Below are 12423 nucleotides of genomic sequence, written 5' to 3'. Positions count from 1 at the left end.
TGGCGGAGAGCTGACATTTCATTATCACCAATGATTAAATACTTGAATTACCACAATATGATGTAAGCTGGTATGTTTTGATCAGTGGTTTGAATTTCATTTAAGTTAGATTAATTATATTGTTGACAAAAGAGAAAGCTGATGATAATGAAAACTAAATCAGTTAAAATGTTGAGAGGGTCAGCAGATACATGCGCTTTGACACTGATGAAGGAAAGTGTGTGTGAATATTTCTGTTAACTTTGAAAAAATGGCAAAATAGTAAAAAGAAACTTATGGGAACAACAACAGGTTTAGTATTAACCAACCGGCCCATTTAACAGACACAGCAGCGATTACATTCCTGCACTCTATGATACTGGCTCATAGTGAACACTCTATTACAAGTTGGTCCAATACGAGCTTTGCTGCCATTGGGCCAATCGAAGTATGCTACAAAAGAGCATTGAAAATATTAGATAAGAAACCCTTTTCATATCACCATTGTCAACTTTGAGATGAAGTTATACATGGCTGAGGGACACACAAACATGTGATCGTGTTTCATGCTTTATGTTGGACGTGAAAAAGAGTTCATGTATTACAAAAAGGGAAACATAGCGTAATGTGTCAGTGCAATATCACCACAGTCAGAGCATGTGTAATACTGGGATATGTGCAATATAACTGATGTGTTTCCGTTATTATTATCTATATTGTCCTCTGTTGTCCACTCCTCTTGTCATTGTTTGGTCTAATATGATGTGATCACTGTTTTTGTCTTTGTCACATGATCTGTAAATATTATCTCTGTATGTTTTTACTAACTTGTGTGTAACACCAACCTGCCAGAGGGTCTGCAGATGAAAACTAGCCCAAGTCTATAATCTGGCATATTTACATTTGTGTAAAATGCTTATTAATATGTACTGCCCCTCTTTCTAAAATAAATAAATAAATAAATAAATATATTAAACTGATGAGAAGCTGTGTTCACCCCAGAAAGCTCCCAGAAATTTGGGCAAATGTCTCCTGTGAAAATTTTAGCCAAACCAAATTGCAGGTCAGTTTAAAGCCGAAAAGTAGTTCAAACTCTAAACCGTTCCTGAGATGCAGAAATGTTTTCGCATAAAATTCAACGACTGTACTTCCAAACAAATTACACTTACAAATGCTTGTAACACAAACGATGAAAACAGTAACTGCAAAGTTGAGACTGAAAAGTGTTACAGTTAAAGTGATGAGGTGATAGCTGCCATTGGTGATTGTAATAAATGTAGGTTTTATTATAGCAGAGGTTCCGAAAGTGTCCCTAGAGCGGGCCAATAATAAGACCTGGGAATTGCACCACATGGGAACCATTGTCAGCTATAAATCATATCAGACAGATGCTTTAATTTCTTTCATTATTGAAAATTTGATCATTCTACTTAGGGTGCTGATCCAGAAACTGGTGCTTTCAAGTGCTTTCAGCACCTGAACCTCTTGCTTTAAGGAAAGTGTGACCATAACGCCTCTGTTGGCAGATACAAAGAAGAGCCTTCCTATGTATTTGCATGCTGATCGTAACTGTTTTCATAGAGAAACACCTTATAAAAAGCCTTATAATTTAACTTATACCTTTGATTCTTACAAGTGTGGTGTGTATTGCCAACATAAGAATGTACCGCATTAGGATTTAATGCCACATTTGACCTCTGACCTATCTATTTGACTTCTCATCTAGACTATGGTGAGGGTCTAAAAGATCCTAATGTTATTTAGAGCTATATGTTCCTTACTGCCATTGTTTGTTTTGGCAACATTTGGGAGATTATATACCAACATATGTGGATTCTACATATCACAATATAGTTTGCATACAAATATCCTGTCATCCTGTATCAATGTGAGTGATGTGATTTTGAATAGAATGACAAGCACACGTGTTCAGTCTAGGCTGAAAATGTAGACATTTGTGTGACAGTGAAACATGCAATATTCACAATATAATCTTTTAGATAATTTTATTAAATTAATAAAATTAATAAAAACATATCTTATTGGGCACTTTAAATTAATAAACTCAATTTACAGTGCCCAATAAGATAAGTTATGTATTAGTTGACAAAAGAGAGAAACCCCAATAATCTGACATTTCCCTCTGAGCAAGCACTCGGCGACAGTGGGGAGGAAAAACTTTCTTTTAAAAGCAAGAAACCTCCGGCAGAACCAGGCTCAGTGAGGGACGGCCAGCTGCCCTTACCCCCTGTGTGCCCCTCTGTGTATCTGTGAGCCCTCGTCTCTCCTTGTGTTTTATTCCATGTTTTCCCCAGCCTGTTATGTCTGTGTTCTCCCCGTGCTCTCTCTCCTCCTGTCTGAACCTCTGTGTACTTCCTGTTTTACTTTGACAGTCTCCCGTCAGTGTTGCATTTACTCCTGCCGTGTCTTGTTATGGTTATCAGTGTCACATGTGTTCCCCGTGTGTTCCCACTTACCTCGTTAACCCTCTGTGTATTTATGTCTGCGTCTCCCTCAGTTCGGTGTCGCGTTCTCCCTCATTCATGGCTGTGTGTTTCTCCGTGCAATATGTTATAGTTTCCAGTTTAGTTTGTATGGTTTTTCTGTCCAGCAATAAAGCTGTGTTTTGAGTTCAATCCTGCCTCCGTGAGCTTGCGTTTGGGTCCTCATCCTGCCTGCACACAGCTGCAACCATGACACTGTCCTAATAATTTTAAACAAATATTTACAGGCAATCCTGATGGATTGCTTACAGAACATTCATTTTGTTTTGTCTGTGTGCGAACTCCGTATACCTCGACCCACATAGGTTTTAAACATAGGTCTGAATAATTTAATGTGAACACCGGCTTCTGCCTTGAATGTTTTCCACTCGTGAATAATCTCTCTTACTGTAGAATGATGGACTTTAAGTTTTTTGGAATGGTCTTATAACCCTCCCCAGATTGATGTGTAGCAGCATTTGCTCCTTCAAGGCCATCGCTGATGTCTTTCTTCTTTTGAGTTTTGTTAACAAACATAAAGCTTCAGACCAGCAAACTGGAAAACCTTCTGATTTTATTGACATGTTCAACACTATCTGACGATAAGTCAATTTGGAGCATTTGCATTAAATTATTAGCAGCAAATGACTGCTTCTTACCCTTTTAACTCCAATGGAAACAGTAAGAGTGTAGTTTTTCACATACTGCTTCTGCATTTTGGCTCAACTTTTGCTAAATAAACATAGATGTAGTGCAATATGTGATGATCTGAGGCTGTGTTTACTCAGTTTAAAACCAGATCACTGATACTAACTCCTGAGCTGACTGTAAGTTAACATGCGCCACAAATAAGGGTCCTATTTGGATTTAAAACAATCAAGAAGAAGCTACCACTGAATGCTACTTTCCCCTGCGTGACACTGGAATCAGTAACACATACTAAATAAAAGAAAAGTGAAAGTTACTCCCTCAAATTGAACCCTCCATACCCTGTAGGAAACTCACTTCCTTGGAATAACATTAAACGGGAAAAGAGTTGATCGCAAATGTCCTTCTCTTGAACCTTCTTTCAGTCAGACAAGTGTCGCTTTGGGCTTTTGTTTGCACAGGAGAGGATTAACAATGGAGACAAAAATGAACTAACGAAGCATAAAAACTGTAGAAAGGGCGTATGGCTCCTGTGTCAGTGAATCCAAACGACCTCTATGTTTGAATAATTCCAGTTACACAGCTCAAGAAATATAAAATTACTCTAACGGAAGAAAATGGCAGTAATTAATTAACAATATGTGTATCAGTAGTACTAAAAAGCTATTATATCAGAAAGTAAAGGGAAAACAGTCTGATGAGCTGAAACTGAAACAAAATGAAGCCTATCATTAGGAATGCTGACTTATTGTAATGTCTGTTTGCTTTTTACAGCTTCAGTTCTTTTTTCACTCAGTAGGTGGAAGCAAACTACAAACAATGGTTGCAATTTACACTCATCTGTTTTCATTAGAGGTAGAACCCAGACTACCTGACTGACTTTTTCTCTTAGTCTGGAAATAGACTTAATCAACCCATTACTCAACTGAATTGATTATCATGACCCTCACTAATAGCCACTTAATAAGTTAAGAGTGATGTGCAAAACCCATTAGCCAGAGTAGTATAAATATTTAAACTTTTAGCAAATCCAGCAGGTTAATTAAGTGATTTCACATCATATTTTCAAACAGCTTGTCCATTATCAGTCAAACAGACAAATTCAGACAAAAGCACTACTGTCAGTGACTCAAACTTTAACTCTCAATCTGGGGCAGACAACACTTGGATTGTATGCCAGATTTACACAAATCCTCAAGTTAAAAGAAGACAGATTATGTTCTCAGATAAAGCAAGCAAAGAGGGCGAAGCAGCGAAAGTACCTGCACAATACATCCACATAAATCATAATGGAATTTCTTTTTTAGAACGCAGGAACATTTGGGGAGTAAACATCTGTTTCAATGTCTAATCACAGATTGTGCTTTCTGTTGTAAACGTTTTTAGTAAGGCATAATTAACAAAAAGGCTAGAGAGATGAAAGGATGCCAAGCTGATATCAGGCCTCAGTCACATGCATTGTTTCTTAAATTCTGAAATTAAGTGGTCATCCAATAAAGATCTGGCACTTCATATGTATGCTGATGATACGGTAGTTTTTACACAGGCCAAAACTGCTGATGATGCAGCCCATCAGCTTTCATTGGCATTACATGATTTACAAAAATGGCTGAATGACTCGTGCCTTAATGTAAAAAAGACTGTATCCTTGTTTTTTAGTAAACCTAAAACAACTGTGGCTGCAGTAAAAGTTTGCTTGGGTGCACAAGAACTAGTTAATGTTGAGGAATTTAAGTATTTGGGAGTGCTACTAGACTTTAAATGATCCTTTAAAAAACACATTGAAAAAGTAGTGAAAACCGTAAATGTTAATATACAGAACTCTAGACATATCCGCACATCATTAAAGGGACCACAATAGTCTTATGATCCACTCAGACGTGTTACATTCAGATGGTTTCGGCCTAAAAAGAAACAATGACATTGATCAACCACAAGGGGGAGGTAGAGTTCCTCCAATGTCCACACATTGAACGCAGAGATACCAACAAACACAAACGCACACTTTCAAAATGTTACTTGGCCTTGACCTTCCTGAAACTCATGAAGCATCTGTCACTTTTACAAAGTGACTTATTTGTTTCCAAGAAAAGACTGAGGAGATAAATCTGATAAAATGCTGACTAAAAGGTGAAAAACTGACAGAAAGAGCCAAGATCAATGTGCTTCTGTTTAGCCCAGTGGAAGCTAAAAATGCAAAAGGTTATCTTGAGGACATTATTCGCTTTAAAAACAACAAGCCCCATCTGAAATGTCAGCTTTGGAAAATGCTCACACTGAGACAGAGGGCACAAGCTATCTTGGAATTCATTTCCTTATAGGAAAAAGATCCACTGACAGTGGCTCAGAGCATTTTTTTATTTATTATTTTTTTAATCTTTACAGTGTCTTAAAGAGATACATGTTCCAAAGTAGCTGACAACAAAGAGGGAATTCAGGTGTTCGTGGACAGCGTCACTGCATCACATCCCTCTACTGAAACTCCTGCTCTCAGCAAAGAATGTAATATTCTCTAATAGTATCTATAAATATTAAATATTCTTTATTTATTTATAGACAACATGAGTATTTTTCCAGTTATTCCATAAGTTGCACAATTTGCATAAGTTTATGCAAATTGTGTGTGCAATTGCAGAAAGTCAAAGACACCAAATACCTCTTAACGTATTATTTCTTTATGTATTGAAATGTATTTGTATGCTTTTAAATGAAAGGAATTTGATCTATTTTCATTTTATTTTCAGTGAACTTCTTGCTGTACATGTAACTGGTGCAAAGGGTTGTGGATCAGATAGCCTGGACAGGAAAGCTGGTTTGCATGCTTGAAAAATTAAATGGGAACCACCAGGAAAGCCAAATGAAACAAGTTGCACACTTATGGCTGGTTCCATAGACTCCCATGATAAAATGGTTCAGCTATAAAAACAACATGTTCAGAAAACAGTTTTAGATCCGTGTGGATTTTGTTTTTATGCTTAAAGTTGGGGATGTGGCTTACTTTGATTGGCAGATGTCCTCCCAAAGACCGTTGAAGCTGCTAGCTATCTGCGAAACATGATCTCGGTTAATCTGAGTGACTGAACAGCCTCTCTCCACAGTGTTTGTGTTGCTGGTGCCTTTAGGTGCATTTTAATGGCATGCTGTGAGGTCCAGCCTCTCCAAGAAGTTTGTGCTCCACCTTTGGTGAGTCGCCACTAAAAAGCAGCTGAGGGTTGCACATAACGCCCATTATTACTTCACTTTGCTGAAGTTTGTCAGAGCTGCTTGGTGATTAGGGGTTTTGACTTCTACCTGTTATTATTTTTTTAGTCTGTGACTGTGCTTATGGGTTGTATTGCTTAAACTTTTACACTTTAATGATTAACCCTGGAGAAACCATGGGGTTTGACCCCATGGTTTCCCTAGAAAACCAATGGGGTCGGCTCGGACCCCATGGGTTCTCCAGGGTTAAATCAAGTGAGGTGATTTTTAATATGTGGATTTAGGTGCTAAATCCAGGGTGCTAAATAATATTCTCAATCAGATGTATTGTCTTGTGTTACATCCATACACAGCAATCAATACACCTTGATAACCAAGCTAGCAAGCAATAGCTGAAATCTTAAAACCCCTTCTTCTGGTCTAAATATGGTCATTTCGCTAATATAATGGCTGTGAGTCCAGACTAACTTGTGATGTTATGGTGGCTACATTATTCTTCTATATACAGTCTATGTGCAAAAAACAACAACTTGATTTTTTTTTTTGAGTAATACACATACCAACTTTAACATTTCTCTTCAGTTTATAAAGAAATATATATAAAACAAAAATAATGCTTTTCACCAGCTTTAAAGACAAAAAGCTCAAAATTTTGACCCTCTTAGTCAGCCTAGACTGCAGTCCATTTCTTGTTTACACCATTTCTTGAAACGACTTTGTTGTTCACTTGGCTTCACTGCAGAGGATAACCAAGCTGGAAGTGATTTTACTCCTCTGGACGACCACTGCCAGAAACTGTCAAAAGCTTTAGCTCAGTCTGAGCTGGAGGAACATCATCTTCTTCCTGTTTTGTGCCATGAAGCAATAAAACAGATTCCCCTTTAAATCCTACCCAGAGGCACAAAATGTAAAAGACAGAGTAGATCTGCTGGTAGAATCTGACAAACATCACTTCATGAAGTCATTATTAATGTAGAAATGAACACGCTAAAATTCACCAGCGTGCAAAACAATAAGACAAGTAGCAACGGCGTGATAAGTGACTGTTTTTCTCCTGTTTATTCAGCACTTACGCTGCACTTTTTGATATTCATCTCTCCTGTGCCTGCAGCTTTGCTGTACTCATGTCAGGATTTTTATCCTCCTGAAGCAACTTGAATCTCTGACAGTAAGTGAAGGAGTGCAGCCTCTTGAGAAACAAACTGCACTGAGTACTTCCAGTACTGTGTGCATGCACGCATGTGTGTGCGTCTGTGTGCATGTACACGTGTGCTTTTCAGGGCTGTGCTGAGCCGTACCAGGACCTAAACAGTCACGGTATCGTCTCTGCTTCTTTGCTTCCACAAAATACGGAGCAACATGACCGCAGAGGATGCTGTTTTTCCTATTTTTCCTCTTACTCCCGCTTTCTTTCTTCTTTCTGTTTCTTTCACAGCATTGCTGCTTCTTTTTCCTTCAGCTCCAGAATAAGCGCTGCTCTCCGCTCTTATCTTCAGACACGAAATATGATTTAAAAACAATTTTCTTAAGTGAGAAAGACCCACGGGGCCGTGAATAAGACAATCAGTGCACTGTCAGCACCATGACTGGATTAACTCAAAAGAGGGCAAAAGTTTACTTTCTCAACACTTTATCACAAGCAGGGTCCTCATGTATGCACCCGATGTTTTAAATGAGATCAATGGTATGCTATTTAGGACAAACAGAAGAAGTCATAATTTTAAAGTGAGATTTAAATTGGATTTGCAAAATGCTCAAATATTCTCGTGCGCTTGGCAATAAAGTTCTGAAATATTTTATGTTTTTTTTTTTGGAAGGAAAAGGAGGGGGGGGGGAGATATTTATGTAATATGCAAATGTGTCAATTCTAAAGTTTTACATATCAGGACCTAATAAAAGATTATCTTGTCCTTACCAGCTCTGAAAATTAGGTAAATAATTTGGTGCACAGAGAAGTTCATGTTCAACTCAATAACTGCGAGGTATCCAGGTCCTGTGTCTTCAAAACAAGCCCAAATCATCACCACTCCACCACTGTGCCTGACACTCGGTTTGAGGTGTTTGTGCTGATATGCTGTGTTTGGTTTTTTTCAAATATGCCGCTGTGCATTATAGCCAGACATCTCCACTTTGGTTTCATCTGTCTGTTTGTTCAGATGAAAGTTTGCAAACCTAAGCTGTGTTATTTTTAGGGAAGATGCTTTCTCCTTGCAACCCTACCAAATAAGCCATACTTGTTCAGTTTTCTTCTAATTGTGCTTTTATGAACTTTAACCGTTGCTAACTGAGGTTTGTAGAGTCTGAGATGTAGCTCCTGGTTTTTTGGGGGGGGTTAAGTTTTTCTGAGTATTGGACGGTCTGACCTTGGAGTGAATTTGCTAGAACAGCCACTCTTAGGAAGACTGTGGCATTATGTTGATACACAGCTGAAAGCTCTGGTTTTATAGAGGCGCTCACACTTGCTGATGCAAGCGCCTCTTTAAACATGCACATGGCTGCTACTCAGCCTTTTAATTCCTAAAAGGAATTAAAAGTAGTAAGTGTGTACTTAGTTTTCCACACACTGCATCTGCGTTTTGGCTTAATATTTTTTAAATAAATAATGACACACAGTAATATGTCATGTTTTGTAGTCAATCTGACGTTGTATTGTACCTAATCTTCCTGCTAAGGACCAGATGTCCTGACACATAAAACCTCATAACCTTATTCAAGAGGGTGAATTGCTTATTTGGAAACTAAATGGAACTTTGCCATCATCAAAGTTATTATTTCCACTTGTTTTTTTGCTGATATTAAAGGGCAAAACATTTCATGAGATCAGGGTATTTCTACTAATGTGTAAGATCACTCGTCCATAACACCTTTAACCTTTGTATCCTCCAGTATGTGATGTTTTTCTAAACAATGCTGATTTAAGCCATAGACTGTATATAAAAGATGGATGTAGCTACCGTGATGTTTAAAAATATATAAAAGAAGAAAAGAAGAACTACCACATTTGAATAAAAGGGCAGAGTTTGCAGTGTTACCAGCTAATACTAATGGTAGATCTGGTGACGTCCCATTTACACCCTGTGCAGAAGAAATCAGCTACAGAGACGTCGGCTGCATTTTGTTCTCATTGTCACTCATTGGCCAAGAACTTGGGACAGACAAGCTGCTAGCCAATGAGTGTTCCCTGGAAAATCATCCTTTATAAAATGTAGAATGACCAAAATGTACAAAGTAGATTTAATGTTTTATTCATTAAGATCTGAGACAACAAACTCATCAGGAGAATGTCTACAAAAGTCTGCAACCAGGAAGAGCCGTGTTTGACTCACTTTTCAGTGAATCAAAAACATCCATCTTTTATACGTTTTCTATGTTTTCTTGAAGCCTGATGTGGTCATTGCAGGGTCTACAGTTGTCCAAAAGGACGAAGAGACTCGTTGTGCCATGACTAATTCTCTAACGCAAAACATTTTCATCTCCACAATACAGCACCTAAATAGCTTGGACTAATACAACTTCTAGATTAAAATATCTGACTCTTTGATTACTCTGGATATATAGAAAACAAATAGTTTATCTTTTTTCTTTTTCAGTTAAAAGCATCAGTCTGCGGCAGCTCTACAGGCGGTGGCAGTCAGAGAGCAGTGAAATTGAACTAGAACAGTTTTTGCACCCTAAAATCAAAACTAGCATAAAAAACTGGTTGACTTGACCTCAGAAGCAACTCATTGCTTGACACTGAGCAGAACATTAGCTCAAACTGAGTAAAGACGTGTTTGCCATTAAGGAGCTAAAATGTAAAGCGCTTTACGTTTGAGAAGCACCGCGAGGCATGTTTTTCTTCTCCACCTCTAATGGGCCCGATCCCTGTTTTTTGCTAGGACATTTAGATATAGCATCGAATGTGGCTACTGCAAGTGGACACAAGTTGTTACACTGACCAGCTTTGTTACTTCAAAGGGCCTTAGCGGCATGAACGAACACACACACTCACACACACACACACGCAGTAAGGGTAGAAGGAGAGATGAGAGATGTAGGTCTCGTCCGACAGCTGAGATATAGCACAAGAGCCCTGGGGAGTTTCAGGGGATTTCCACCGAGGGAATCGGACACGTTGTCTGATTTACTCTAACACTTTGGCTAAACTTGTGATAAAAGTTCACAAAGGAAGCAGCATTTCTCTGTCATTATCCGTCTCTACACTCATCTGTCTGCTTTTTCCTCCATGTTGTTGTTTTTTTCATGTGACTGTTGAGGACTGTCGTCTTTCTTAAATAATAATAAATAATAATAATAATAATAATAATAATACCAACAAAAAAAAGAACAAAAGAATGTCTTTTGACCTAAAAGTGAAGCTAATGGTGCACGAGAAAGAATGAGAGGAGTGGAAGCAAAGCAGCAGGAGAGAGGGGCTGAAAGGAAACACGTTCATTTTTATCTGGCTGCTTCTTCTTTTTTTCACTGAGAGTCAAGGAATGCAACCAGGAATCTGGTGAGAGATAAAGAAAGGAAGGTGGATGGTACTGTACTGTACTGTGTGTGTGTTTTCTTATTGTGCAAGTCTGCGTCAGCTGGAGCGCGTACACTCCATAATGTTTCATTCATTAAATTTTAAGTTTAAAAGTGTTCTTTTAGCCACAAACAGGGCAGGATGTATGTAGGGAAGAAGAAACAGGTCTCTTGTGTGCTCTGGGAGGAAACCCCGGTCAAGGTCAGCTAATGTATAGTCTTAGATTTTGCACATATTTCACTTTAAGTCTTTTGGGTCTTTCTACAACTAATGTTTTAAAAAAAGACTTGTAGATTATTCTCTGTGAGATAATACCACAGCAGAAATTGGACACAAAATGACAAAAAACAACCACAGAGGCCAAATCTTACTGTATCAAAACAGTCACAAGACATTTAAACAGAGAGAAATTTTCAATCTCACACTTTGAGTACAAAATGTTTCACTGACATTTTCTGTTTTATGACTCCAATATTAATACACTTCAAAGAAAAGAAAGAAAAATATAAACAGTTTCTCGATTCATCCAAAGAGAAGTCTAATATATATCAGTTAATTTACATCTTTCCCCCTATGAAAACAGTTCAGTTCCCATGATGAAGAAGTATTATTTACATCTTGACCATAATGTCTCGGCCACAGAGCCAGTGTGACCCGGCAGACATATTTTAAAGCTCGCAGTGCTGAAAACACTGCCAAAGTCCAGCAATATTTACACACCACAGGGACAAGAGACAACTGAGCTCCAAGAAAAAAAAGTCACATTAATCAACAACAACAACAACAAAAAAGTTCAGCTTTTTAAATACAGCCGTAAAGTCATGTTTGTGGCAACGAGATATTTTATGCAGACCAGACAAAACACCAAAAGCTTTCACAGAGCGAGTGCTGCAAAGCTGCAAGTTATTCTCTTGATTTGATTCTTTCAGATTAAAAGCAGCTTATTGTTAAAAGGACGATTAAAAAAAATCTCTCTCTCTGCATTTAATCCGTCCAGTGAAAGCAGGTTTTATATGCAAAATGGTAACATGTGCGCCTTCTTAAAGTAGTTTTGCAAAAGAAATATTTACAACAGCTGAAAAGGCGCTAAGCTGTAGGTTTGTAGGCCGCTGACTATAACCTTTGACCTCACTCTGCAGCATTGAACAGTTAAGATCTGGCGTCCTCTGGAACACATCCTGGCCATGGAAATGTAAAATGAAAGATTTGCATACATTTTTAGAACATTTACACCCAATGTTTGCCTGAAATGATATTTTATGCAGGTGGAAACACGTTTTACTTTCAAGAAAAACTATCAGGTGAAGCTTTTTGTTTTTGTTATCTCTTCTTGGTTCTCCTGAAACATGGGTACAGAGAATCTATGTAAAACTGATTATGTATGTTATTTACTGTCAACAAATCCCATAAAAAACACCATCATCTGGGGAAGCAGGCTGCACTCAAACATTACTCCTCTGTGTCACAATAATTAGGCCACAATAATTAAAAAATACCAGCATTGCACTGACTAGCATGCGCCATAATTAGCGCCCGTTTGGAGAGAGTGCAACACGGGTTATTTTTTTATGGCTACAGTTTACGAACGTCCCCTAAAGG

Source organism: Pundamilia nyererei, unplaced genomic scaffold (genome assembly GCF_000239375.1).
Source record: "Pundamilia nyererei isolate P.nyererei 1_Seehausen unplaced genomic scaffold, PunNye1.0 scaffold01121, whole genome shotgun sequence".
NCBI lineage: Eukaryota > Metazoa > Chordata > Actinopteri > Cichliformes > Cichlidae > Pundamilia > Pundamilia nyererei.
This window is presented reverse-complemented; position numbering follows the sequence as displayed.